This window comes from Taudactylus pleione, unplaced genomic scaffold (assembly GCF_031769625.1).
Source record: "Taudactylus pleione unplaced genomic scaffold, aTauple2 ptg001607l, whole genome shotgun sequence".
Lineage (NCBI taxonomy): Eukaryota > Metazoa > Chordata > Amphibia > Anura > Myobatrachidae > Taudactylus > Taudactylus pleione.
In genome coordinates, this window is record NW_028286004.1 from 303,069 (window position 1) to 310,487 (window position 7,419).

At 43.0% G+C, this 7,419-nt stretch overlaps 1 pseudogene; it reads right to left on the reverse strand.

The window, feature by feature from the left end:
• Positions 1-911: 911 nt before the first annotated feature.
• On the reverse strand, positions 912-2,538 carry LOC148442128 (lamina-associated polypeptide 2, isoforms alpha/zeta-like; annotated as a pseudogene).
• Between the last annotated feature and the right edge of the window lie 4,881 nt (positions 2,539-7,419).

Below are 7,419 nucleotides of genomic sequence, written 5' to 3' on the forward strand. Positions count from 1 at the left end.
GTTGAAGACATCAATCCCAGCTGAGAGACCGCTATCCTTAACTGTATTCTTCTGCATTTTAAAACCAGACCAATCATTTTCTGAATATTTGCAAATCTGTCTACTGACAGAGTAATTTCGTATCAGATAGTATTTATTTGTACCCCCAGGAACTGCAATTGCTGTACTGGTATCAATCTGCTCTTTTCCCAGTTTACTATCCATCCACTTAGCTGCATGACTTCCAAAATCTTGTCCCGATTGCTTCTTATCTCTGATGCGGTTCTTCCTGAAATCAGGATGTCGTCCAAGTATGGCCATATTGCTAAACCCTGCTTTCCTAGATAAGCTATTATCACTGATAAGACCTTTGTAAAAGTCCTTGGAGATGATTTTAGTCCGAATGGTAGGCATGTAAACTGGAAATGACTGGACTGTTTTGAATACAAAACCTTAAATAGCTTTGATGCTGAGGCCAAACTGGAATGTGAAAGTAAGCGTCTCTTAGATCTACTGACATTAGAAAATCTCCTCTCTTTACCCCCATTAGGATAGTTTTTAAAGTTTCCATCCGAAACTTTGAAGAAACTTGTTCAGGTCTCTTAAATCTAATATTGTTCTGAACTGCCCCGATGTTTTCAGAACCAGAGACATTTGAGAATAAAATCCTTTTCCTCTTTCCATCTGAGGTACTGGTTTTATTGCTTGCAAACTGATTAACTTCTTTGTAATTTCCCTCATAACTTTTAGTTCTGATATTGGAACTTGTGAGACCAAAATCCGACCTCTCTGGGTAACTTCTCTGAAATTCTCATTGATATCCTTTTGAGACTATTTGCAAAACCCATCTGTCCTGGGTAATAGTTTGCCATATTTCCGCAAATTTCAGCAGTCTGCCAACTACTGGAAATCTGAGTTGACACTGAATATAGTCATTGTCTTTTTCCATAAGGTCTCCCTTGGTTTTGACGAAATGACTGCCTTGTTATACCTGATGAGTATCTTCTATTGTACTGTCTTCCTGGTCTGTAACCTCGTGCTTCCCTAAACTGCTATTTAGAGGTCTGAGCCTGATATCTTGTATATCTATCTTGAGGTAACCTTGTAGATATCCCACATGTTATCCTCTGTATTAATGCCTCCAATTTATTTCCAATCAACAATGATCCTTCAAAAGGTAAATTTGTTAGTCTGTTCTTTGAATGAGCATCAGCCAACCAGGAACGCAACCATAGTCTGTCCTAGCAAGCACTGCATTAGCCATTGACCTTGCAGTAAATGCTGTCACATCCAAAGTTTCACATATATATTCAACTGCTCTTTGCATTATTTCCAGATTTTTTAACAAATACTGTTTTGAAATCTTCTCTTCTAGGTCCGCATGCATATTAGCACTCTAACATCAAAGCTCTTGACACGGAAGCAATAGCTACACCAGCTCTTAAAGATACCGTTGAGGCAACATATCCTTTTTTAAAAGAGGTCTCCATTCTTTTATCCAGTGTATCTTTAAAAGAAGCCCCATCTTCCAAAGGAATAGTTGTCTTAGATATCATTTCTGCTACTGGAGCATCCACTTTAGGGATAGTACACCATTTAAGAAAATCTTCATCCCTAATAGCTTTTATCCAGATTCTGCCATTCCTTCATAACCTTATGTATAGGAAAAACTCTATTCTTCTTTCCTCTATCCTCAAATAATATATCTTGTTGTTAATCAGGTAAATCCTTAAGCTGGCCACACACTAGACCAATTTACATCCAACCAGCGAACTTGTTGATTGGTTGGAATGAAAATGTGGTAACGTATTGGAGTAAATGAAGGTCATCAATTTGCTCCTAAATGCCAGAAAACAGGTGAAAATGGTCGTCAGACAAGTTTGTTAAATGTTTGATCTAAACTATTTGCTCAAACAACAGTTTTGGTCCATTTTCCAGCGTTTGGGAGCAAATTGCTGATTGTCATTTACTCCCATACCTTACCAGATTTTCATTCCAACCAATCAACAAGTTGGCTGGTTGGATGTAAGTTGGTCTAGTGTGTGGCCAGCTTTATAGTTAAAAGATTTATAAATATTTTTTAACACCATCTCTACGATACCCATATAAAACGATCTTGTATCCTCATGAATTTCACCAGACTCATCACTAGATATTTGTTCCAATCCTTCCATAGCACTCTGCTCAAAGGACTCCAACTCATCATATCCCAGACTTGTCTGAGACCTTGATCTCTTAAGCCCCTGCATGGCTAAAAATTCCTCCTTCGATACAAAAGACCTTTTCATCCACTCCATAAGTTCCTGAATTTGATTCACTTGCTGACTTTGCCTAGGTGGAGATTTATGTTGCATAGATCACAAAACACCATATCCTGACTTCCAGAGTAAGATCTATCACATGCTGCACACTTTAAATTCATGTGTTTCTTCTTAGAAAGCCTCTTCTTATGTTTCATAGAACTAGGCACACTGCAGAAGACACAATGATAAAGTTTCTACTATACCTATACTAAACTAAAACAAACATTTGCACCCATCTAATCAGGACTTACCCCATCTGGGCGCTAATCAGCTGTTGGGGGGGAAGGCTGTTATTGTTGCTGCTCCATGTCTGCAATTAGTTTCACTCGGCAGAACTCCCAGCTGATGTCTTCTCCGGTGTGTGGTGCCATTTTAATAGCCCTCTGACCCTAGTGACGGGCGGGCGCTTGCGCAGTGTTCGCTGCACTGTCTTCTGGGTGCTGACGTCATTCCGCTCTGCTGGCCGCGTCCTACACGTGGCTGCCGCTGATTCAGCTGTAACCCAGCGTCCAGCCTCTCCTTGCTCCTGGTGGCCGCGTCGTGCAAATGACCGACAGAACTCTGCCATAGTGCAAACAGCCATCTCCATGACCCCGGGGCGCCACCCCACCAGACTGCAGTAAAAACGGCATCTTGCTGGGCACAAAATTGAGGTAAGTCCTATCAGACAGGAAAAAGACACTAAAGGAAAGGGAGGAGGTAGCATATATACGCCCAGTGGGAGGTCCCTGTAGAAAAAACTTCCTGTCTGTTGTTAGGGAAATGGAGGACTAACCCAGTGTTATGGCTGCCATGAAGGCTGAAGAAGAAAAAGAAGTGCAAAACGTCTGTTGGACTTGAATAGAGCAGAGCATATTGGCGTAAACTTTCTCCGGGCTTTAGAAACATCTGCAGAAAATTCTTGGAACAGGAGAAGGCGATGGTACTCCCAGTCCACCAAATCTTTTTTACTAAAAGCCTTCCATAGTTCCTCCTTTTGGGCATAATTAAGGCAACGAAATATGATGGCTCTGGGTCGTATGTTTATATTTCCCCTTGTGGGACCCAAACTGTGCGTTCGCTCCACAATCAGAGGACCTGAATCTGAAGTAAACTGTAGTAGTGAAGGCAGTGAGGTTGAGACAAAATCCACCAACGCCTCAGATTTAATGCTTTCTGGTAGCCCCACCAGGCGTAAATTGTTCCGTCTTGAATGGTTTTCGAGGTCATAGATTCTATTTTGAAGTTTAAGTTTAGAGTCTCGGTCAACTTGCTGTCGCAATTGGGCAATATCTTGGAACGCTTCACCTAAACGTTGTTCATTAATTTTCACCTGTGTATTTGTCTGGGTTAGCCGTTTCTTTAGATCTTTAATACTTGTGAATTTATCAGTCTGCTGCTGTAATAATGGTGTCATGGTTTCCTTTATTGCTTTAACAACGTCTTTATACGATATGGGATTTGAAGTTTGTGGATCAGAACCCTCTATCGAAGATTCGTCCTGCCCTACCGCTTCTGTTGGTAAACCATCTGCTTTGCGACCATTGCTAACCGTGTGGAATTTGAAGGTGAATATAGGCACAGACTTTTAAAGGCGGAGAAAAGATTTAGCAAATGGCGGCAGATAGATTAATTCACCTCAATATATATCTCACCTCTAGAGACAAATCATTCTGTATACCACTGGATCCCGGAAATCAACATGAGAGGGGGGGGAGAGGGCATCACCTTATGGAATCATCGTGATTCAAATAATCAGTTTCATACTGCAGAGATATTTGTTAGCGGTTATCGATATGAGACAGAGGCGCGGAGTGGCTCTTCACCCTGCCAGTACAAAGGGTCTGCCACAATGGTGGGTCCACAGTGCAGGGCTTTCTCAGGATATTGTTCTTTAGTCACTCCTAGATCTGTGGCAGGCTAGGAAAGTTGTGTCGGGGAAAGTGGAGAGGGATCCTCAACAAATAGCTCAACAGCGCGAGCTCTTCTTGCCCTCTGGGTAGGTAACACGGAGGAGGTCCTCCAGCCAGCCTGGTGTGAAAGTGAGGAAGCACAAGTCCCCCGGTCAATTGGAGGGGCAAAGGAGGTCGTAGACAGAGGCCGCCGCGTCAGGAGGTAAGCGAGTTAGCTGCAGAAGGGGATCGGAGTCACAACAGCGCACCCACCGGCCTTTCTTCATCATTTTTAAAATTTTGTGGCCCTTGTAACACGTCACTTATGAAACAATCAGTTATACATAACAAAATTACAAATTTACTACAAAGAAGGAACACAGCCCTTCATTAAGGGTATGTGAAGAGCTACAGCTTCAGCTGTTACAGCGACAGTGTTAAGCAAAGTTTTTGCAGGTTGAATTGATAATAGTAGAACACAAAATAGTAGTAGAGGAACCATATATAATTATGATTGTAGTATGGTACCAGGAGGCCAGTGCGGTCCAGTCTCTGCACTGTGACCAAGCCAACTACGGTGAAACACGTCTGTAAAAGCAGACCCAGTTTACTGGTTTGCTTGCTTTCCCCTTCACCAATTATAGGTTAGAATAGTGCCCTGTTCACCTTATGGGATTTGGGACATGTTAGCAGGGGAATCGCTATGAATTACCGCCCGACAGCGGCTGGCCGACATGGCTGAAAATCCAGATCGTCCCAAGGCAAGTATTAACTAACCTAACCTCCCCCCCTAACCCTCCTTAGGGGTGCCTAACCCTAACCTTCCTCCCAGTGCCTAACCCTAATCCCTCCTTCCCCACGCCTAAGTCCCCCGGGGGGGGCGCCTAAACCTAAGTCCCCCAGGGGGGTTCCTAACCCTCCCTCCCCCTATCCTAACCGTAACCTCTCGGGGGGTTGCCTAACCCCAAGTCCCCCCCCGGGAGCCCTAAACCTAACCCTCTCCCCCCCCGCGGCTGTCCGCATCGGCGCCCAGCATCACTTTGATCGGGAAGTCGGTAAAATGACAGGCGTCTAGATTTAGACGCCTGTCATTTAACCCTCGCCGGGAAAAAGCAGTCAGGAAGCCGGCTGTCGGGATTACGTCCGCCTGCTTCCCGACTGCATACCGTTAGCAGGATATGTATTTGAGAGTACAGCCATGGCCAAAAGTTTTGGTTTTCACAAAGTCTGCTGCTTCAGTTTATATGATGGCAATTTGCATATACTCCAGAATGTCATGAAGAGTGATCAGATGAATTGCAATTAATTTCAAAGTCCCACTTTGCCATGACAATGAACTTAATCCCAATAACTACATTTCCACTGCATTTCAGCCCTGCCACAAAAGGACCACCTGACATCAGGTCAGTGATTCTCTCGTTAACACATGTGATAGTGTTGATGAGGACTAGAGATCACTCTGTCATGCTGAGTTAGAATAACAGACTGGAAGCTTTAAAAGGAGAGTGGAGCTTGAAATCATTGTTCTTCCTCTGTTAACCATGGTTACCTGCAAGGAAACACGTGCAGTCATCATTGCTTTGCACAAAAAGGGATTCACAGGCAAGGATATTGCTGCTAGTAAGATAGCACCTAAATCAACCATTTATCAGATCATCAAGAACTTCAAGGAGAGAGGTTTAATAGTTGTGAAGAAGGCTTCAGGGTGCCCAAGAACTTCCAGCAAGCAACAGGACCACCTCCTAAAGTTGATTCAGCACCACCAGTGCAGAGCTTTTTCAGGAATGGCAGCAGGCAGGTGTGAGTGCATCTTCACGCACAGTGAGGCGAAGACTTTTGGAGGATAGACTGGTGTCAAGAAGAGCAACAAAGAAGCCACTTCTCTCCAAGAAAAACCATCAGGGACAGACTGATATTCTGCAAAAGGTACAGGGATAGGAGGAAGTTATTTTCTCTGACGAATCCCCTTTCAGATTGTTTGGGGCATCTGGAAAAACGCTTGTCCGGAGAAGGAAAGGTGAGCACTACCATCAGTCCTGTGTCATACCAACAGTAAAGCATCCTGAGACCATTCATGTGGGGGTTGCTTCTCAACCAAGGGAGTGAGCTCACTCACAATTTTGCCTAAGAACACAGCCATGAATAAAGAATGGTACCAAAACATCCTCCAAGAGAAACTTCTTCCAACCATCCAAGAACAGTTTGGTGACGAACAATGCCTTTTCCAGCATGATGGAGCACCTTGCCATAAGGCAAAAGTGATAACTAAGTGGCTCGGGGAACAAAACATCGAAATTTTGGGTCCATGGCCAGGAAACTCCCCAGACCTTAATTAGATTGAGAATTTGTGGTCAATCCTCAAGAGCCAGGTAGACAAACTAAAACCCACAAATTCTGACAAACTCCAAGCATTGATTAGGCAAGAATGGGTGGCCAGTCAGTCAGTATGTGGCCCAGAAGTTGACTGACAGCCAGGGTGAAGTGCAGGTCTTGGAAAAGAAGGGTCAACACTGCAAATATTGACTCTTGCCTTTGACACTTATGAAATGCTTGTAATATTACTTCAGTATACCATAGTGACATCTGACAAAAAGGTCTAAACACACTGAAGCAGCAAACTTCGTGAATACCAATACTTGTGTCATTCTCAAAACTTTTGGCCATGGCTGTGTGTGTGTGTGTGTGTGTGTGTGTGTGTGTGTGTGTGTGTGTGTGTATATATATATATATACACACACATACACTAGAAAATGTGTGCAAGGACAGCGCACAACAAAGATTTCCCTCAGAAAGTTATTTGTTATACACACTTATGTTGATACAGTCCCGTTTTTTCAGACAGATAAGAAAGTTCTGAAAAAAGGTTAAAAAGACATGCGCCTGATAGTGTAATATTGTTAAACAAAATGGCAACTGGTGCTCAAATCAAATGTGCGTACCAAAAAAAAAAAATTTAAGACTTAGCTGTATTCCAATTCGCAGGGTTCACACTGAACAACATGGACTCTGGATCTCATCGGCTGGATAACCTTAAAAGGAGCTCACACAAGCCCATAAGCGAAAGAGATAATATAGTGTAGTACTTATTACACAAGTATTGCGGCAAATAAAATAAGGACTGCTTACCGAATAGTGCTATTTTTATAGCCTGTAGTAGATTTCCAGAAGATTCCATGGTGTCCCTTTAGTATTCCACAGATATGTACATGGTGGGTGCACAACAAGCTTTAAACTAAATGCAAATGATTCCATCAGCATATTTTATA